The sequence below is a fragment of the Pseudonaja textilis genome, chromosome 3 (assembly GCF_049901715.1).
Source record: "Pseudonaja textilis isolate UNSWEBS1 chromosome 3, rPseTex1.2, whole genome shotgun sequence".
Lineage (NCBI taxonomy): Eukaryota > Metazoa > Chordata > Lepidosauria > Squamata > Elapidae > Pseudonaja > Pseudonaja textilis.
Genome location: NC_141992.1, coordinates 133,448,032 through 133,470,776, shown reverse-complemented (window position 1 = coordinate 133,470,776; position 22,745 = coordinate 133,448,032). Strand labels below are relative to the sequence as shown.

Below are 22,745 nucleotides of genomic sequence, written 5' to 3'. Positions count from 1 at the left end.
TTGGCTTAGCATGTAGGGTGATCCTAAAACATAGTGGTTTATAAATCGGTGCTTATGACAGCTGTTTCCTCCACAAATCATGGTTAATAAAATTGTGGTTTGGTGTTGTATAGAAAGTAGGCTGTTATATTCCTCAATTATAATTAGTAAATGAATTCTACTGTATAAATGGAGTGAGAAAAGCACTACTAAAATAATAAGATTAGTTCAGATTTAAGTTTCAGCAGTGATTTGGAAGCTAAGTGCTAATAGTTAATGCTGTCTAGCTCATAAGCATCAGAGGTTTCCACAGGAAGCAGGTCATAAAAAGTCAAGATGGTGGCATGAACGTGTAATTGGAACCTTGCCTCTTTTTGTGTGACTTTCCCAGGTGTTGCTTGCATGTGATGTTATACATTTATGGAGCTTTGATTTCATAATTGCAGCTGCTACCTTGATTTTTGGCAGCCTTCCCCTTATGGACATTCCTGGATGCTCCATTGGAAGCATCATCACTGCTTATCAAAACCGACAACTGTCCAATTGGTTTGACAGCTGTATTTGCACACAGTGGAGTTTTTTTCCCCCTGTCCTGATAACTTACTATACGGGGGTTTTAACTGCAGTTGCCAAGATTTAAACCTTCGTGCTTCTGCTATCAGAGCAATGATCTTTTCAATGGCTTGGTTCTCTTGCAGCCTTCCCTTACTCACTTTACAGACTCTGTGGTCACTTCCTTTCCTTCTCTTAGATTTGGGCACGGAGGTGAAGGACAATGATGCTTTTCTCCTGGGAGAACACACAGCATAAAACAATAGTGAGCTTAGATACCAATAACAATAGCTTAGATACCAATAACAATAAACCTTCAGTAATGTGGTATTGTACTTACAGGTAGTTCCTTGACTTCCTTTGTTTAGTGACTGTTTTTGAAGCTACAATGGCACTCAAAGTGACTTGTGACTGTTTTTCGCACTTATGACTGTTGTAGCATCTGCATGGGCACATCCTCAAAATTTGGATGCTTGGCAACTGACTCATATTTACAACTGTTGCTGTGTCCTGGGGTCATGTTTTGCAACCTTCTGACAAGAAAAGTCAATGGGGAAGGAAAATTCGCCTAAGAATTGTGTTACTAACTTAACAGCTACAATGATTCCTTTAATTACGGTGGCGAGAAAGGTTGTAAAATAGGACAAAATTCACTTAACAACTGTTTCACTTAGCAACAGAACTTTTGGGCTCAGTTGTGGTTGTTAAGTTGAGGACTACCTGTACATCAGACAAAGAAGTAAATATAATATAAAACCATTCCACAAGACAATCAAGATGGCAAAAATTAAAATTAAAAGGGTCTTTTTTTGCTTTGTGAACATAAAATGCCAGCTACAAAAATGGAAAAGGTGAAGGTGAGGCTTGTATGTGCAAATTGATGATTGTGTTTCTAATTGTCAAAAGGATGATTAATCAGTGTTCATGCAGCATTACCTCACACAGCCTTAGTAGCTTGTCTTCTATATGGGAAAAATGTGTCTTTTGTGAACATCTGATAATAATGAATGAGAAAGGGAATGAATAATGCCAAGGCCTACTCAGTCTATGTTTCTGAATTTTGCATTTTTCATATCTAACCAAATGTATAGGTAAGGTTATACTTCGATGTTCTCCTCTCTCTGGCTTGCTTCTCTAGCTGAGTTTTTAACCACTTTTATAAATGCATTTCTGCAGCTTTGTTGTTGAAGATGAAAAAATATCTTAAGAATGGATTGTACTTGTACTTGTGCTGTAGCATTGGAAGATGAACTAATTCAGCCACAGTCCTTTACTGTTATTTTAATGGATTGAAGTTCAAGGCTGTAGAGAAGAGCTGAGCTGCCTGATGGAAAAAGCAAAACAAAAATTTTTCAGCTGTAGAATAGTCGCTTCCTGGGAATTAATAGGTAAATTGATTAACGTATTAGAGATGTATTTGTCCCTCCACAAAGACAATTGGCGAGTTGAGAGGACTTCCGGTTTGAGCTTTTTCAGCGACAGACCGAAACCTCGTCTCTGCAAGGCTTCAATCTGTGCTCGCCACTGGAGTGCTCCGAGCTGGCTGGTTTCAGGGCTAAGCCACCCCGTAGAGGTGGGGAAGAGGGGGGAAGACTGCCAGCAGGGTTGAGGAGAGCCGCATCTCTCCTCTCCAGCTGGCCATTACTCCCTTTCCCGAAGGCAGTTGCAGCGGTGGTCAGAAATGGCCACCACAAAGAAGAACTCGACCGGAAAAGAATGTGCAGGAGGAAGATAAGAAGAGAAAGTTTTGGTTGACCGGGTCAAACAGCAAAGGCAACAAATAAGGTACCCTGGAATTGAAACTGTTAAAAAACAATAACATTGTTCCCTAAGAAGATTTTTAAGCTGTGAAGGAGAGAGAAAAGGGAAAAGATTTGGTTTTTTCCTTTTCCTATACTGACAGCTAAAAGACTTAAGCAAGAAATTGGGAAAAAATCCACTTTGACATCAATAGGCATTTAATGCTGAAAATAAAAACTCAAAGGGATAATAAAGATTTCTGGATAATTAAAAGCTTTTGAAAACAGGAAAGGAGAGAGGAAGAATAAAAGGGCAGGATCTGGAAGGGAGGAGACTGCCTGGAATTAAAAAAGAACTTATAGCAAAATCTCAACAAGACTTCCAAAAGTTACATTCTAACTGAAATATCGCAACAAAAACCCCAGGAAGAGAAAGTTGAAAAAGAAATAATAAGATATAACTCGGGACTATCTGGATTACTTGATGGTTTCTGGATTCTTGGTTATTGTTTTGAATGACTAAAATCAATCGGGTGGTTGTTTAAAACTGTTTAAAATGGCTCCACTTTTAGAAGAACTGAAAATGGAACTTAAAAAGTACAAAGAAGATGCACAAGAAGGGAGAGGTTCTTTTGGCTTTGTATTTCAGTTTTTAGAAATGGAGATTTGGAATTATGAGAAACAACAAGAAATGCCTGCAGAACAAGAAGATTGCGACAAAGAAGAAGCCATCTTTAATGAACAAGTAATCTTAGATGTGGGAAAAAAAGGAAAGGGGAGAAAGAGAATGGAAAGTTTAAGATTGGGAAAAACAACTCACCCCCCCCCCAAAAGAGTGAAAAATAAGTATAAAATCAGAAAGCAACAGAATAGGGAAATGCAGAGGAGAGAATTAGAACTAGAGAGACAAGGGGGTAAAAAGGGGAGGGAGAAGATGAGAGGGAAGAAAGAAAGGAAAAGAAGTTATAAAGAACAGAAGCAAAATATAGAGAAACAGGGCCTATTTAGAGATAATGGGTGAAAACTTAATGGAAGAAGGGATTCTGCAAAGGTACATAAGATAGTATGGTTATATTAGAAGCAGAAATAATTTTAGAAAATATGAAACAATGTATGATTAAAACGTCTGATAAAATAGCTATTGTAATTCAGTGGAATGCTTGTCAATAAATAAATGTAACAAAAGGTATATTTAATGATTTATAAAACGTGAAGAGAAATAAGGGAAAAATTAATTATGGAGATTACATGTGTTTTTTAAGGAAGTATATTTAATTGAAAAGAAGTGTTAAAGATGTTATGGTCTTAATGATTATTAATGATAGAACTGAACTGGAATGGAATGAGGGTTTATAATTACATATATTTACAATCTTTTTTTTAAAAGAATATAGTGTGTGTTATAAGAATGTGCCAAGCAGAATTCGATTGGAAGTTATGTATTATGTATTATATTGAAGGTCATAAACTTAAGGTATATATTGAAGTTTAAATAAGAGTTGAATGGATGTAATTAAAAGATATAAAGGTGCCATACTCCAATTAGTAACTACAGGAGAAAATTTGTTTAATGAGAAAAGATAATATGAAATTGAAACAGAACAGACAAAAGTATAAATATAATGATTTGAATTGAGATGAGATAATCAAAATAAAATTGAGAAAATTAAAAGAGGGGAAAAACTATATAGAAAATGTAAAATAGTATAAGATATGGAATAGAATACAAAAAAATGCAAGATGTTTTACATGTATTTTGTATGTGTGAAAACCCAAATAAAACTTTATTAAAAAAAAAAAGACAATTGGCAAGTTGATGATACTGAGTTTCCTCTTACAGTATATGGGAAAGAGTTTAGAGTATTTGAGGCATATGATCTTTGTGTCCAGGTTCTGTTCTTTTTCTCTTTTTTGCATCAATAGGCACATGCTGTATATCTTTGGATTTTTCATATTGTGCATGATTTAATGAAGTTCACAAAAATTGCACGGCATTTATGAATTTAGCATTTGATTCCTGGGAAGATGCAAGGCCTTCCTGTTTCCATCCCAAATCCAGATCATGGCTGGACTTGTTTCTGCTTGTCAAAGTTTGGCTGGGATATGAGTTTATATTCCTTCTTTGGTGGTTGCAACCTGTGTAGACACATTATGGTATTGGTCTCTTCTGGAAGAATTAGTGACGTAACCTCATGTTATAACATATTGTCAGCACTGGACCACTACAAATTATTCTCTTCTGGTTACCATTTGAAAATAATTCCATTTGCAGTGCAAGAATGTATTATCTGGGCTTGACAAACCTACTCTGAAAAGCAATATGGCAGCATCCTAGGTTTTTTTTTTTTAGGACAAATTAGGTATTGCAAGTTATTTGGAGCCTCTTGTATTAAGGTTAAGTTCACGTTGTATTAAACAATAATAGTCTTTGCTTAGCCAGTTGTGGCTTATTCAGTAGACCATGGTTAAATCATGAGTTAGCCTGGTGCTTGAAGTCATATACAGGTAGTCCTTCACTTACAACAGTTATTAGTGATCTTTGCAGCATCCCAATGATCATGGGATAAAAATTCAGATGCTTGCCACATGACTTCTATTTATGAGCATTGCTGTGTCATGTGATCACCTTTTGCGACCTTCTGACAAGCAAAGTCAATGGGGAACCCAGATTCGTTTAACAAATTATTTATCAATTGCAGAGATTCACTTAACTGTGGCAAGAAAGATTGTAAAATGGACCAAAGCTCACTTAACAAAGGTCTCACTTAACAGAAATTTTGGGCTCAGTTGTGGTCGTAAATTGAGGACTACTTGTATCACATTGGTCAACTCTCAGCAGATGGCAATGAACAAGCTTCCACTTAGGTAGAACATTTTGGAAACCCCAACCCCAACTTGATCTTCAGTTGCTTCAGTTTTTGTATTTTGTAAGAGGTGTGTGGTGGTTGCAGGAAGCTCTCATCCCTAATTTTAGAACTGTAGTTCCATATGATCTATTGGTTCCAGATGACTCACCGAAATGTAATACTCTCTCTATTAACTTCATGATTATGGTGGTTGCTTCACATAATCTATGGAACATTTTGTAATTGATTGCAGTGGGACTTGTAGAGTATTTCTGCACAGAGATGAATGATGGTATTATAGCTGTGCTTGGTTATTTACTTCTTTCAATAATTGTGCTTTGTTTCTCTTGACATCACTGAGATCTGGTTTTTCCAAATAAAGGTAACCTTCTATAAAGGCAAAAGCAAGGAAGGGGTTTGTTGATGTGGTTCCTCCTATGTGCCCTCTCTTCTACATAGCTATTAAAAGCATGGCAGGCATTCTTTCCATTTGCTCAGTCTAGACTACAGGTTCCATAATCCCTGATTATTGGCCAAACTTGTTGGGATGTGCCAAGCCCTACTGAAAAAAAAAATTGTTACAAAGGGGTTATAATTACAAATGCTGTGTTCTGCTTGGCATGTAAGTATTTCATGTCAGTTCACAGGGGATGGTCGTCTCCTTTAATAAGATTGCTCTCTGTGCATGCTGTGACTACTTCTTTCTAAACCAGTCTTTCTCAAAGTGTGGACCCTCTCAAGATCCTCTCATGGGTGCACGAAATCAAAATTATTTATCCATGTTGCAGAAGAATATAATATTAAAGTCCCATCAAACAGTTGTGAGAAGCCTCGTGGCAGCTAATGTGTCTAATTTTCAATGTGGTAAATGTCAATAAATATAACTCGTAAATACAATTATTTGTGGGGTCTTCCATAATTTAAAAAATGAAATTGTCCTGAGGAAAAAAAAATTACACTGCTCTAAACTGTCTGCTTTCCGGGGAAATATTTTTGTTTTGCAAACAACAACGGTGGTTAGTATTGTACTTGTGCTTACAGTTTTGTTTTAAGTCTTCCCCAAGTCATATAGATGTGTTGTATTATAACACTATAATTTCTAGTCAGCACAGTCCATGGACTACACTGACTGGGAAGAATGATACTTTTAGTCCAGTGGTTTAGATCAGTCTGCTATGTGAAACAAGATAACAGGAAGTATAAAATCGAAGTGAAAAGATGGAAGAACTCTGAACTAACAGAACATTTCTGATGGCATTTTTGCTACCTTTAATCCACTGGACATCTTTTTTAAAAGAATATAATTTTGTAAATGAGGTTCAGCAATAAGAATGCTTTTTTGTTCTTGCTTTGTGCTTGTCAGCAGATGCTTCTTTTCCCTAGGGGAAGAAAACTTGTACCAAATTGTTTAATTTTTTTTGGGAGGGGGGGAGGGGGAAGAGCACCAAATAACACATGTCTGGTTGTTATATTAATTCCTAGTATATAAGCCTTTTCATGGCTGTAGCAAAAAGTTAATTCTGAATCTGCTCAAGCATCTACAATGCATATTTTCATCCTCATATATATTAAACCTAGGAAACTATAGATAGGATTTTTAAAGATTTAGAAGCTTGGTCTCCTGTTGCGTGAATCTGTGATGGCTTAACTGTGGTTTACCATTGGCTGGAATCATGTTCTAAGTCATAGCAAAACAGACCATATTATGGTTTAGTGTATTATGCTACACTGGATATGGGCGTGGCCAGCACCTGATGCATCCGGCCCATGGGCTGGGAGTTTGACAGCCCTGCTATAGAGGATTAGTGTTACTGCTATAGAGGATTAGTATCACCAATCTTGGCTGATTTCAAGAAAGCTAAACAAAATTAAATCTGAAAAAAAATGGTATGGGTGGGGGAGCAAGGTGGTTGACAACATTGGGAAGTGGGGAAAAAAATCCAGAAAAAAGAAATGTACATAGATGTAGCCATGTAATTGCTTCAAATCAGGCTTGACTCCAAGGATTTTTTTTGTCATTGTTGCAACTAGCCTTTAGTTATAAATGTGCTTATGAGAAAAGGTTTTAATTTACCAGGTATAGCCTTCAGTTTAGAACGCATCTTGATTTCAGCACATGTATTAAAGTAGGGCATCCAGTGTAAAGATTGTGGGCAGGTGTGGAAATTGTTAAGCAATCCATGTTGTAGACATTTGATGGCCTGCCACTCCCTGCGTATACTTTTCAGATTTGCTTAAGTATGTTGGCCACTGATTTGAAAATTCCGCTGTAGAACCAAAAGGCAACAGAGTGAAATATTTATACACCACTATGTACTGTAGTCTGGAATTCTTTATGCCATTGTGTGTGTGGATTATTTATGCAGGTATATATGCTATGCTGGTCACCTGGTTTACACCTTATATTTTATTTGCTAATGGAATATGTACTCATCCAATCCCTTTTGCTGCATTGAGTTCTGTATGGACACTTGTTGTTGCAGCTGGAACTAGCAATACTGTGTGTTATCAGTTGCATTTCTGTAATGAAAAAAAAAGAAAATGAAGTGGAAAGAATACAGCTACATAAAGGATGCCAAAGCGTAATATTTTGGCAATCTGGTTCTGAATGGCTGACATTGCCATATCACACCTGCTGCTCTAGTGAGATCCTAACAGTTCAGTCTGTTTTTTGACTACTGTATTTTTTGCACTATAAGACGTGCCAGACTATAAGATGCACCTAGCTTTTGGGGAGGAATACAAGAAAAAAAATCTGCCTCTGTCTCCTTGCAGCAAACAGCCTGGTCACCTTCAGCACAGCCTGATTTAGCATGAGCAGCTGATTGGTGGCTGGATTGGCCTCCTAGAATACCACTGATCACCTGTTCCAGGCTGCTGGAATTGCCGCCTCTGCGCCCCACATTTTTGGCCTCTGCGTGTCCTGTTTTTGGCCCATTCTAGGCAGTGGGGATCGCTGCCCCCAATCACCGCCTGGAATGGGCCCAAAATAGGATATTCAGAGGCCGAAAATGGGGTGCACAGAGGCTGAAAACTGGATACAAAGCCGAAAATGGGGCACACGGAGGTGGCGATAGGCAGGGGCACTGGACCGCGGCGATCCCCACAGCCTGGAACAGCTAATTGGCAATATTCTGGGCGGCCAATCCAACCACTGCTCGTGCTAAATCAGTCTGTGCTGAAGATGACCAGACTGTTCGCTGCAAGGAGGCAGATTGCTGGGAGGCAGAGACCAGAGGGTAGGGGCTAGCAGGTAGGCAGGGCTTCGTCAACATTTGCTCTATAAGACACACAGACATTTCCACCCACTTTTTGGGGGGTGGGTGGGTGGAAAGTGCACCTTATAGTATGAAAAATACAGTAGTGGGTAAAAAAGACCTCAAACACAAGAGTAGAAGCCTTAATGTAGAAAAGTGGGAGGTTCTCCTGCCTTTAGTGCCATCTCTTAACATATCCTTCTTGGTTAAATTATACCACAGTGTTGTAATGGTTTCAGTACAGTGGTGGGATTCAAATTTTTTTTGCTACCGGTTCTGTGGCTATGACTAGGTGGGTGTGGTTTTTTTGTTTTTTTCATCACCTTCCCCCGGTCTTTGGGACTTTCTCGGCCTCAGGCAAGCCATCGGGGTGGGGGGAGCATTTTTGCTCCCAGAAGTCTTCCTTAGGGCTCAGGAAGGCAGAAAACTGAGCCTGGGGGAGTTGTGCAGCACCTCCCAAGCTTCATTTTAGGGCCTTCTGAGCCTCAGGGAAGCCTCCTGGGGGGCGTTTTTGCTCCCGGAAGGCTTCTCTGGGGCTCAGGAAGGAAAAATGGAGCATGGGGGGGCACAGTTCCCCCACACTTTATTTTGGGTCCTCCCTGGGACCAGGAAGGCAAAAAATGGAAGGGGGGAGGTTTTTTTTTTTTTTTTTTTGCCTTCCTGGGCCTCAGGGAAACTCCTGGGTGAAGCAGTAAGTGAGGGGAATCCTGACACAGCTGATTGTAGGACCAACTGATTGTTGGGAGGGGGGAAAAGAAATACCTTAAGGAGTGACTGGGTGAGCTAGCGTCAGGCTAGCAGGATGAGCGAGCATCGGGTGGGCGGGGCGACCGAGTGACGACCAGGCGACCAGGTTGGGGGTGTGGCCAGCCACAAGTTACTACCAGTTCGGTGACCCACACTAAATCCTTGCTACCGGTTTTCCGGAACCAGTGTGAACTGGCTGAATACCACCACTGTTTCAGTAGTACCCCAAATGCAGTATTTAGAAGCTGAGGCTAAAGATTGTAGCTCAGTTCTGCAGCTTTGAGTTGCCTTGAAGATCCATCCTGTTCTTTTGTTCTTTTGTTATTAACATCAAGGGTGTAAAATATGTCAGTAGCTCTCATCTGTACTTCAGAGCCCCCTCGCCTCCCAAAAGGGCTAATTTTTGTGCATTTGGGAATTTGAATTGTTTTTTTCTTTAAGGAAAAGTGGATGCCTTTAAGTTTTGTAGAAGTGTAAAATTCCAGTGTCATCCTTTAAGCTGAGCTTATTTTGAATCCTTTGTTTGTCTATTTTGGAAATATGATCCTGAGCACACTATGCAAATACAGGTATGGTATTTGAGCTGATGAACATTGCATATTCCTGATCTGCGTGAAAGTAACTTCAGCAAGCTCTTCTTCATTTTCAAATTATAAATCCTAAGCAGAATCCTAGCATTGTTCAACAGATTTTTCGAGGCTATTCTAGGTCAGATGAGTTTGTACCAGCTGAAGTTTAATCCAGTCAGGAAATCTGCTGGTTTGGATAGAAACATTGAGTGAGATTGAAGTTTCCTGGAATATCAGGAATGTAGATTCTTGGGAATGTAGTTGCAACCCATATAACCCTTGTTGAAGCCTTGAGTTGATGTCCATCAGTGTAGCATCAATGACAGAGATGGATTTTCACTTAATAACATCACTTGTGGTTGTAAGTAGAAGACTTACCTGTATAAGATTTTGGCTACTGCGTAGTATGGTTCTGTGGCCATTACAAATGGAAAGAGATGGTTATCTTCTGCCCATTCTTTTTTTATACCCTTTTCATTTTCATTGAAGCCTTTTGCATTTGGCGACTACTGATTTCTTCTCAGAATGGAAAACCTTGTTCTCCCACTTGCTTTCCTCTGCAACAAGTTGTTATTATTATTATTAAGATCCAACTTATTAAGGTTGGATCTCTGGCCCAGCATTGTGTTCTAGAAAGGGATGTAGGTTGCTCTTTTGAACCTACTCGTGGAGTTTGAATTGACGATAATGATGTCGTGACCATTCAGTCATGTCTGACTCTTGGTGATTCTATGGGGCCAGATCTCTCCACATCTTCCGATCTTACACTAATTATCAAATATATGATCATCAATCAAATGTATTGGAAGATACATACACTATGGCAATGTGACTATGAACCAGTTGCTTTTGAACTGGATTTTGCTTCAGTTTCAGACATATTGGCATAGATCAACACTTTTTGAAACCAAGAATCTTGACAGGAACAATACCCAATGTTCAAATTAACATCCCAACTGAAAATTAAATTATAATAGTAGCATTTATAGAAAGTTAATCACTACATAGTATATATATAGAGAGAGACCAGTCATCAATATATGAAAAGCTTGCTTTGCAACGTGTTTTGAAAATAAATTCTATATTGACCTTGTTGAACTAAGGCTACACACTTCAAAAGAGTTTCTTTGGTATGATCAGGTCTTATTCTCAAGAATGCACGTAGATATATACTTGCCCAGATTAAAAGGGTGTGGTGGTTAAAGTCACTGTGGAACCTGGGGGCCCGATGAGTTCTAGTCCTTTCTTGGGCATCTGAGTGACCTCGGGCCACTTACTCTGTCAACCTTAGGAAGCAGGCAAGTAAGTGGTGAACCACTCCTGAAAGCTTGCCAGAAAACTGCAGACTGGTCTATGCAGTGACCAGGAGTCAGTACTGACTCAAAGGCACAAAACAATCCCATTTCTAGTTGCTAAAATTACTCTGGCCAGTGCATACTGTTTAACAAAAGGAAGTACACATTTTTGCTAAATGTGTTTTAAAATTTGGACAAACATTAAACATGAATCTTCATTAGAGAAAATGGAAGCATGTTCATAAACAAGTTTTGACATGGTTCCTGTCTGTGGTACGCTTGTAACAGGAATAGATTTTGTATTGTTTAATCTATTTAATAATTTAGATAAATGTGACTGATAGCTTTTAAACAGGTATAACTTCTGATTTCTAGACTTTGGGGGGGAATATTATTCCTGCAAGACCACAGGTTGATACCCTACAAACATTTCTCATGTTTAACTCTATAGCCCCAACTATTTAGCTCACATTCATTTATTGTTCTGCAGTTAGTTATAGACATTTTGGAAATATCTTACTTCTTGGTCCATTCACAAATGAAAGGGAAGGAGATTGTGTGAATTGCTTTCTTGGTTACACAGAAGAACCTCAGTTCTGAGTACCTAACCTGAATTCTATCAGATCTACAACAATGGAATGTAGTACATCACTTATTTTGGTTCATCATTTTTCTTTATATGCAGTGATTACGATTTAGCAGAATAGAATGCAGGTGGTGAATTATGGTACATATGCTGCTACTGTACATATTTATTCAGTGTAGGAATTGTGTTTCTATCATAATGTGGGAGTTTGGATTTGGAATGTTTACTCGAGATCATTTAGCTCTTACAAAAATTGTGTCTCCAGAAAGGGTACAGAAAGGTTATATGCTGTACAGTATCAGTAGTTCAATGATATTTTCCAAATGCTATTATTTCTAAGTGTGGCCTCTAGACGAAGCAGAGGTAGAAATGGTGTTGTGCATTTATCCACTCACAAAACTTTGGACTGGTTTATGTATATATTTTCATTGATTGATTATGTGCCATTGAGTCATCTTCATCTTCTAGTGACCATATAGTTTCTTCACGAATAGCATTTCTCAGTAATTAAAAATATAACAATTAAATGAATATATTCTTTTTAAGAATTAATATGTCACTGCCATCAGTAATTAATTCACTGTTAAATTTCTTCAGAATAAATGTGGATATAGCTCTTGATTGTAGTCTAACATAGTAGGAAACTTACTAACCTTTGGGGTCTGATTTTCTTCAATAATTTCCATTCTTCAGTTTCTGGGTATTGACTTCTAATTTGTGATTAACGACATCCAGGCTACCTCTGTCTGCAAGCTACCATCTTGAATTTGTGTGATTGGTTTATGTGTTTATAAAGCAAGAGTGGGATGCAAATATTTTAACAACCAGTTCTGTGCGCGTGGCTATGTGGATATGGCCATGTGACTGGGTGGGCGTGGCTTTTATTGTGCAGCACTCACCTCCCCCACTCCATTTTTTTTTTGTCTCCTGGCCTCAGAGAAGTCTCCTAAGAGGGCATTTTTCCTCCCAGGAGGCTTCCCTGAGGCCCAGGAAGACAACAAATGGATCATGGGGTGGGGGGCCCACGCACCCGCCCCCCCACGGGCCCCTTTTTGCCTCCTAGGCCTCAGGGAAAACTCCTGGGCGAAGCAGTAACACAGTGAGGGGGATTTTGGCACAGCTGATCATTGGAACAGCTGATCGTTGGGAGGAAAAAATACCGGTTTTGCCGAACCAGTAGCTTTTTTTTTTACTACAGGTTCACCCGAATTGGTCTGAACCGGTAGTATCCCAACACTGTTATAAAGGTAACTTTCTGTAATAGTTGCCAATCTCTTTTGCCCCATATTCTTTCTTTGCACAACGCTTCCCTCCCTAATTGGTGTTTTGGTTCAGTATCAGATACTTTTCTTAAAGAAACAAGCGCATCCGTTGTTCACCTTCATTCATAACTGCAATTAAGTTTGAGACTAGATTGCGGGTTTTGCAACTGCGAAGAATGCTAATGTCTCAAGTTTATTTTTAAAGCAAGATAGAGAACAGAAGATGAAATGTATGTATATTTTAAAATAATGGAGGATTAGTGAGATAGTCACGTTTTTTTTAAAAAAAAAATTATTGGTTTTTAAGAACAAACATAAACAAACAAAACATAAAACATCAAGCTATCTTCCATATGTGTACATACAGTGTGCTGGTTGGTTTACAAATTGTTTTGTGCTTCCATTTTGTAGTCTTCAATTACAATTACATTGCATATAATCTCATATTTTCAATCAAAAATTAAATACCTTAGTATCATTATTAATCAATCATTTGACTATACTTTTATTCATGTTTTACAAGATAATCATAATTTACTTAGTTTATTTTATAACAGTTCATATTATCAACTCAAATTTATCCTAAAGTCATTTTGTAGATATAATAAGAAAGAAGTACATCTTTATATATTTATTATTTTCTAAAAGTCTACATATTTCATTACTGTATTTTATTGTCTAACCATTGATAGAAAAGATCCCAAATTTTATAAAATTGTTAATCCTCTTGTTCTCTAATTTCAAATGTCAATCTACTCATTTCAGCACATCCCAATATTTTCTTAATGATTTCCTCCTGTGATGGTATTTTCTCATTTTTCCAGTTTTTAGCAAATACAGTTCTAGCTGCTGTTAATCCATTTACAATCAGGTATTTCAAATCTTTACTATATATTTCAGGTAAAATTCCCAATAAAAATATCTTTGGTTTCAAGTCTATATGTTTTTTTGTCATTTTTTCGAACCACATGTGGATTTTAGTCCAGTATTTTTTAGCATCCGCACAGGTCCACCACATATGGTAATATGAACCAGGTGTCTGATGACATTTCCAACATTTTTCGGATTTATTCTTGAACATTCTTGCTATTCTTGTCAGGGGAAAATGCCACCTGTAAAACATCTTATACAAATTTTCTTTATATGCTGTTGACATTGTCATTTTATAATTTTGAGACCACCATTTTTTCCATTTCTCTAAATCGATCCCATATCTAAAATTCTTCCCCCAAGCAATCATAATTTCTTTAACTTGTTCTGCTTCTAATTTAATTTCTAATAAATATCCATACAGTTTTTTAATCACCTTTTCATCAGTACCTGTCAAAATCTTATCTAAATCAGTCAATTTATCATAGAAACCTTCCATTTTAGAATCTTTATCATACCTTGAATGTATTTGCGCATATGAAAACCAATTCATCTTTATACCTTGTTCCTCTAGTTTTTGTATAGATTTGAGTTCACCCTTTTCATTCAATATTTCACCATATCTAACTGTTTGTTCCTTTTTGTATATTATAGGATAAGAAAATGCTTCAATAATCGATAGCCAGACTGGAATTTTCAAATAAGATTGTCTTTTAATCTTCTCTCAGTTTATCCACAGAGACTCCCGTATATAATGTCTTCTAAAATACCCCTGTGTTTTAGTTCCTTTATACCATAAAAAAGCATGCCACCCCAACAACAAATCATATCCTTCTAATGTCAACAATCTAGTATTTCTTAGTGTTATCCATTCCTTAACCCACATCAGATTTGTAGCTTGATAGTACAACTCCCAATTAGGCAAACCAAATCCTCCTCTAATTCTAGCATCTTGCAAAAGTTTTAACTTTATTCTTGCTTTCTTACCTTGCCATATATATTTCAGCACAATTTTATTTAGATCTTCAAAGTAATCTTTTCCAAGCCTAATTGGAATTGTTTGAAACAAGTATAAAATTCTGGGTAATATATTCATCTTGATTGTTGAAATTCTCCCTATTAGTGACAGTTGTAAAATTTCCCATTTCGCCAGATCTAGCGCTATCTGCTGTTTAAGTTTGATATAATTATTCTCTTTTAATGTACTACATCTTGCTGTCAAATATATCCCCAAGTACTTGATCTTATTCGTGACCTGAATTTTCAGTAGGTCTGCCAGTTCTTCCGTTTGTCTTAATAGCATATTCTTTGTCAAGATCTTTGTCTTATCTTTATTTATTTTCAAACCAGCCACCTTTCCATATGTCTCTATCTTTTCTATCAATTTTGATGCTGTTTCCAAAGGGTCTTCTAAGATGAAAACCAGATCATCTGCAAATGCTTGCAAGGTAGTCATCTTCTAATAGAAGTTCTTTGTTGTCAATATGTACTGTTTGAATTTGTAATGCAGACATTTGTTTGTCCAAGAGCAAGTAGCATAATTCATGGTACAGTCACTATAAAAACTGTTGATAGGGTTTATTTGTCATTGGCTGCCCCTAAGAAAACCCAATGTTGATATGGTAAGATGTTTGCCAAGAAATTGTTACATTTTTGGAAGTTTCAAACACACACTCCTTTTGAAAGTTTTGTGTATTTTGTGTTCTAAGTGTATTTTTTTAGTTGTGCTCAATTTTAAAACCATTCTTATTAAGATGTTGCTTATAAGATAAAACTGTCCTGCAAATGAGCAAAGTAATTATGGTTCATTATGTCCATTTCTGCTGCCAAGAACTAAGAAAAAAAGAGTGTAAAAACCAGGTACAAACTGAAATTTAGGATTCAGATCTAAGCAGTATCTCAGTTTATGGCTTGTTACAAAAATAATAATATTTGCTTCTTTCTAGAAATGAGTTTTCACATCCTGTTAAACAAGAAACAGACAAGATACATTTTGGCTTAATAATATATGTAAATTTCTCAGTTTTAAACTCTTGTCTTTGTAAACTTATATAGGGTACCTTGGTACTCAACTACTTTGAAACTTATTGATTTTGGTGCTCAGTGCATTTTGGTGTGAATATTTTTTCCGGGTACTCATTATTTGTTTGGTATTCAACGCACAAGCTAAAACTTGTCATTAACTGCCCTGTGACTCACTACATTATTCCTTATGGGAAAATTTTGTTTGGCACTCATCATTTTTGGTACTCATTGTGCCTCCTGGAACCAATTAATTACTGAAATACCACTGCATAGAATAAATAAGAAACTATTTCATATTTCAGTATTGGAATTTTGAATCCACATGAGCAACTGTACATTTCCAAATTGTGTAGTACGGTAATGTTGAAGCAAAGTGATTATATTAGAAATTCAGGAGGAAGCATAGGCACACATTTTCATTTAATAGGAGATAAAGTGGTTGATGCCATTTCCTTTTAGAGTTGTACAGGAGGGCATTCGCCCATGTAATTTCCTACTGATCTTTCTGGAAGTAGAGAAGGATTCTAAGACCATACTTGGTTTTAGTAGTAAGTCCTCTCTGCTACTTAGGTTCTTCCAGTTAAGAAATAGATAGGACAAGAGTCCAGGCAAAGGGTTAATTCCATCTTCTAGCTGATTGGACTGAGTCTGTCAAAGCTGTTTAGCTCCACCTCTGTTACTGGACCGCCTCCAGATTTTGGCTCAGTCGTTGACAGTCGTTAATTTGCCTCTCTCTTCCTTAGCTGCATTGCAAAGGAAGACTTATCGGGGAAAATTTTTCTTTAAAAAAAAACCCGGCTCCGCTTCACAGCTGATTAGCGGAGCTGTGAAACAGGTGTTTTGTCACTCTGGGGCTTCGATATTGCCGGCAAAGGCTGCAGGGACCATTTTGGGGCTCCACAGTGAAAGGAAGGCCATGTATTTAGCGGCCATCATAATTTGGCGGGAGGACTTGACCTGTTTCTCCAGGCCCTCCTATGCGCCATGCAGGCCAGTGCTGGGGCATTGGCCCCTCTACAGCAGCTGGATCTTTGTTTTTGGTAAGAGGGTGAGGCGCCTTGTGCCAGTAGAATGGGCTCTACAGGCCTTGGGATCACGCCCAATCCCAGTTTAGGCCCAAATTGCTTTGCAGCAGGCCCGGGTGGTGGCAATAGTGCCGTCAGGGCGTGGTAATATCCTGTTGAGGTAGCAGCGGCTGAAAAAGGAGTGGCCTGGACTATTGGGGGGTTAGGATAATTGGATCCTCCCCCCATCACCCCCCCATTGAATTCTCACGTGGGTGTGCTCGGACTGAAGCCTCTTTTTCAGTATAGCAGAAGCCCCTAGAGGAGGCAGGTCCTTTAGTGCAGGCACCCAGAATTCCATGTCCTCTGCTCTTACTCATAAGAGCAAGCAAGGAAAGAAGGCCTTACCATCAAAGAAGGTCTCAAAAGAGGACAAAGATGCTTCCAGGAAAAGCTCTAGGAGCTCTAGGCGCTTTAGAAAGCTCTAGAAAAACAGATTGCAAAGAGCCAGAAGGTTCCAGTAGGAGGAGCAATAGATCATCTTCAAAGAGTAACTCAGTTGCTTCCGAACATAGTAAGGATCTTCCACAAGAGCAAGCTCCTAGTCCTTCTACCAGGACAAGAGCTCAGGCCTGGTCCCCAGATGGGAATGAGGGTCCTGCTATGCAGCAATTACCTGCAGAGGGCAGGCATTATGGGGATCCCCAAGATTTGGCCTTTCGTTCAGAGCCTTGGCAACAGCAGACTGTCAGACTTAGGCCAGGAGTGGAAGCAATGTTCATTCCTACAGCAGCAGGACTTAGGGCTGCTGAGTCCACTGAAGAGAAAATTTCTGTTAATATGCAAGTCATTATAGACAGGGACATCCGGAAAGGCATAGTTGAAGGGATCCAGAGGTTTCAACATCATTCCTTGCAGTCTTCGGACATATCTGTGATCCCACCAAGAAAACAGGTGGGGCACTTTTTTTGAAGGGGGTTCTCTAATCCAGAACCCTGAATCTCCTGATCCTTCAGTGTATGCTTCTTCTTCCCTGGCGGGGGAGGGAGATAAAAGAGAGCCTGACCTTTCTGAGAATGAGGGTTTGGTCCCTGATCAGCCAGCCTTTACTGATCTGTTCCATTGCTGTTTAAGGCCAGAAATACTGCCAATCTGGGTCCAGATGCTGATGACGGAGATCCCAGCAGAGATGTTCCTATGGAATCTGATACTCTGTTTGATGAACCAACTATTTGAGCGGAGGTTGTTCCATCTCCTAAGCTCTTCCTTAAGGTGGTACACAAACAGCTGGATACACCTGCTTCAGGTCCTTGTCTATCTGCTACTGATCGTAGATTTTTCAACATGGGGCTGGAAATTACCAAGAGCCTGCAAGTTCCAGTGGTCAATGGACCTGTGGCGGCCTTGGCGTCATCTGCACCTTCTGATCCTGAGGCGGTCCTCAAGTCTGAGGACAAAAGGATTGAACAGTTGTTGCAGAGAGCACATCAAGCGACTGCTTGGGGAGTGAAGGCATCCATGGCTGCTTCTTTTCACTAGAGCCTCACTAAGATGGCTATGACAGCTACAGGATAGGCTTCCAGTCTCAGATATTAGAGCTCACCAGGATATTAATAAGTTGGTTGCGGCTGCAGAATTTACTGCGGATGCCATTCTGCATGGAGCCAGATTTGCAACTAAGGCCATTGCTGCTTGGTTGGCAGTTAGACATATGTGCTGGCTTCGACATTGGATGGCAGGAGAAAGTGGAAGTTGGCCTCAAATCCAGTTCTAGAGAATTGGTTGTTTGGCGATTCCTTGGATACTCTACTCATGGAATCCAGAATAAAAGGAAGGTGTTACCGGCTCTCTACAAAAGGGCAGAGTCTTGCCTTGCCCCATATTTTAGACGATCATCTTTTCGGTTGGAGCCGGGTCCCAGTTTTCAACAGTTTCAAAGGCCTCCTTACCAGCATCCTGATCAACCTCAAGATCGAGCAGGCAAGGGCAGGCAACAATATTCATGCAAACGGCCCTTTCCGTCCATTCTGTCGCCAACGCTAACTACATCCCCAGCCCTCCCATCGGTGGCCACTTGGCCAGTTTTGCTGATAGATGGGAGGAGATTACGTCAGACACCTGGGTATTAAATACAGCAAGGTTGGGCCTTTTCATGGAGTTCTGATCCATTCCTCCGAGGTTTTTCATTTCATGTCCTATTTCTAGAGACAAGGTAAGGAGCGGGCTCATGGAGTCTGCCATCCAGCATTTGCTGGATCTCTGGGCCATCCAGGGAGTTCCCATAGATCAACAAGGATGGGGATTTTATTTGAGAAGCCTCAGGGGGAATGGAGGGCAATTCTAAATTTGAAATGGCTCATTAGATACCTCATTTATCAGTGTTTTAAAATGCAGTCCCTCCAGACTATTCTGGAGAACATTTGGGAGGGAGACTTCCTCATCTCTATTGATTTGACGGAGGCTTATCTCCATATTCCTATCTGCCATTCACATAGATGTTTCCTTCATTTTTGTTATGAAGGGCGCCATTTTTAATATAAGGCCCACCCATTTGGATTATCCTCTGCCCCCAGGGTTTTCACTAAAGTGTTAGCTATCCTGGCAGTGCACCTTTGTACAATTCAGTTGACTCAGAGATTCGGTCAGCCCTTGGTGAACCTGTTTGCCACACCAATCAATGTGCAGTTGCCACAATTTTTCACCAGGTTGTCACCCCAGGGGCGGAGGGGACCAATGCTCTCTATAGAAGATGCCTCCACACCTGTTATATACCTTTCCTCCCCTGCCACTGTTATTGGCAGTGGTACAGAAGATCCTGGTGGAGAGGACGGAGGTCATTCTCCTGGCTCCCTATTGGCCCCAACGTCCTTGGTTCGCGGATCTGGTGAACTTATTGGTGGCTCTACCCTGGCGGATTCCTAAGAAAGAAAGATATCTCTCTCCAGGGAATCCTGTACATCCAGTCCCCAGTGGCTACAACTGACAGCTTGACGCTTGAGTGGAGTGCTTTAAAACGCGACAAGTTATCAAGCAAGGTAATACGGACTATTCAGGCTTCCAGGAGACCTTCCACAGTTTGCATCTATGACGCTGACACGGCAAGCTTTTTGCCTTTGGTGCTCTAAGTCAAAAATTAAGCCTATAGAGGTGTCAATAGTGCAGATTCTGGGTTTCTTGCAGGTAGGGCCAGATAGGGGTCTTTCCTCTAATACGACATCAGGTGGTGGCCCTGTCATCGGTGTTGACATGTGGAAGGTTAGAATAGCTGGCACATCACTGACTATTCTCAGATTCCTCAGAGGTGCTTCTAACCTACGGCCACCGGTGGTTCACAGGTATCCCACTTGGGACCTGTCAAAAGTATTACTGTCCCTGACTAAAACACCATTCGAACCTCTCAGGTTGACAAGTTTATATCTTATGACTGTTAAGGTAGCCTTCTTGGTTGCTATCACATCGGCCAGAAGAGTATCAGAGCTGGCGGCTCTCTCAGTACATCCAGACCTGTGTATATTTCATCCACACAGGGTGGTTTTGAGATTGGACCCAGCCTTTATTTCGAAGGTCAACACATGGTTCCACAGAGCGCAAGAGTTGGTTCTTCCAGATTTCTACCCCAACTTGGCCCATGCCTTGGACAAATCTTGGCATACTCTAGATGTTCATAGGGCCTTGAAGATCTACATAAAAAGGACTTCTGACTTCTGCAAAATGGAACCTCTATTTGTTTCTTTTCAACCTGCCTCGTTGGGTTGTAAGGTAACTCCCTCTACAGTGAGCAAGTGGATGAAGTCATGTATTTCCAGGGTGTACATGAGTCGCTCCCAACCGGTACCAAGCAGGGTCACGGCCTATTCTACACGTGACATGACCACGATGGTTATGTGGGCTACACAAGTTTCAATTGAGGAGTTGTGCAAGGTCGCCACTGGACATCCCCATCTTCGTTTATCTGGAATTATTGCTTGGACGCGTTTGCATCGGAGGATGCAGTGTTTGGCAGACGGGTTCTGCAGAGAGTCCACACAGAGCATGGGGATCAGGACCAGACATGAGCCCTCCCGTGGACACTCCAGCTTTGGTATGTCCCTTTGCCTGGACTCTCGTAACCATACAAGGGAGAATCTTACCTGATACACCTATTCTCCTTGTAGGTTAGAGAATCCAGCCCCGCCTGAGTGGTCTGGTCCAGGGCATGGGGGAGGCTGATAATCTTGTTCTTGATTTTTCGTTTCAGGGGCACGTCCTGTCTGTCATGTTGTCTTTGCCGAAAGCTGGGGGTGATCCAGCAACAGAGGCGGCGCTAAACAGCTTTGACAGACTCCATCCAATCAGATAGGAGACAGAGTTAACCCTTTGCCTGGACTCTCTAACCTACAAAGAGAATAGGTGCATCAGGTAAGACCAACGCCCTTTCTCACCCTGAATATGCCCTCCAAATGTGTGAGCTTAAACTCCTAGGATGTTCAGTAAAGTAATTTATTGAAAAAGATGTGACTGCCCATCTTAAAGCAGACAATTCTAAGTGGCTAAAAGAAAAATAAAAACACAGATAAACCAACCACAAACAGAAAAGGGCTGTGTGTGTCACACACAGTATAACTAATCCCCAAGCTCCAACTTTACTCTCCTATTTTGGAAGGATACTGTGATCTGGGGATGGCTATATTTTAGCGTCACATTATATCATTTGGTGTTACTTCCTCCTGCAAAGCGACATTTGTACAGCTTGGTCATCTTTGTTCCTTTGACATATTATGCCCTTTCTTACCTTGGATATGTCCTTCAAATGTGTGGGCTTAAACTTAAACGTTAACACAGTAATTTGCTGAGAAATACCTATGTACAGGTACTCCTCGACTTACAACAGTTCATTTAGTGACCACTTGGAGTTACAAGATCACTGAAAAAAATGACGTGTTTTTCACACTTATGACTGTTGCAACGTCCCCATGGTCACATGATCAAAATTTGGATGCTTGACAACTGGTTGATATTTATGATGGTTGCAGCGTCCCAGGGTCATGTGATTCCCTTTTGGCCACTTTCTGAGAAGCCAGATTCACTTAACAACGGTGCTCCTAATTTAACAACTGCAATGATTCACTTAACAACAGTAGCAGGAAAAGTGGGGCAAAACTCAGTCAACAAATTTCTCACTAACATAAATTCTGGTCTCAATTGTGTTCATAAGTCGAGGACTACCTATATATGGTTCCCTTTCCTGTGGTACGTTTTCCCTTCCTTTTCTCAGTTTCCTGGGCTTCTGAGAAGGTTTCAGCATTACCAGGTAGACCATACAGGAACCATGGTCAGATAAGCTAAGTCTGCTGAGGTGTATAAATTACATTAACAACATCTTGCAAGCTTGAAACTGCAATTCTCCTGCTCTTACCCCAGTTTAATTAGGGAGCCTCTTGCTCTGTCCATTATGCAGTAATGGGCTATACTTCTTATCTGAGTGTTCCTTAGGCAGCATCTCTTCCTCTGTCTCCCAAGGTCATTCCCCCATACCATTACAGAAAATGACAAGCCCATTTTTTCTAGGGGCCTGAACTCTTCGCTTGAAACAATCTTGAGAATTTCAAGTTCTACAGCCTTGGTATGAGCCAGTATGCTTTCTCATATAAACATCTACGTAATCTTGAGATGAATCTCAGGGTTGGAAATTTGTACATCTCTGATGCTTAGGAAGTGGTGCAAAAGAAGTGTGCTTTACGTGCAGGTACTTATAAGCAAATGTGCGCAGATGTTGCAGTTTCAGGATGGAGATGCTGCGCCCCAAGTGTAACCCAGAAAACTTGGACTGATGCGATAGGGCACTGTTTTATCTTGGATAAAGATGATGAAGGCCAACAATCTAGGATGCTTCACCTAGTAGGACTAGGGGTGGCTAACCTTTTTGAGCTCCTGTGCCAAAAGTTGTGTGCGGGCTGGCACTTGCACGCCATCACATAGAAAGCAATGCGTGCCCCTCCCCACACCCCATGCGCATGCAATCCCCTCATGCCTCT

At 40.0% G+C, this 22,745-nt stretch overlaps 1 protein-coding gene across 10 annotated transcripts in view; it reads left to right on the top strand.

Moving 5' to 3' along the window:
- The window catches only part of RREB1 (ras responsive element binding protein 1), a 166,996-nt gene that overhangs the window by 10,579 nt on the left and 133,672 nt on the right, over window positions 1–22,745 (top strand). For 5 of the 10 annotated variants that reach the window (XM_087930820.1, XM_087930814.1, XM_087930813.1 and 2 more), the window contains one exon: window positions 20,969–21,129. The exons of the other annotated variants lie outside the window; for them this stretch is intronic. The gene's annotated coding sequence lies outside the window, so the exon portion shown is untranslated. The remainder of the gene's footprint in view (window positions 1–20,968; window positions 21,130–22,745) is intronic. 10 annotated transcript variants of the gene reach the window in all.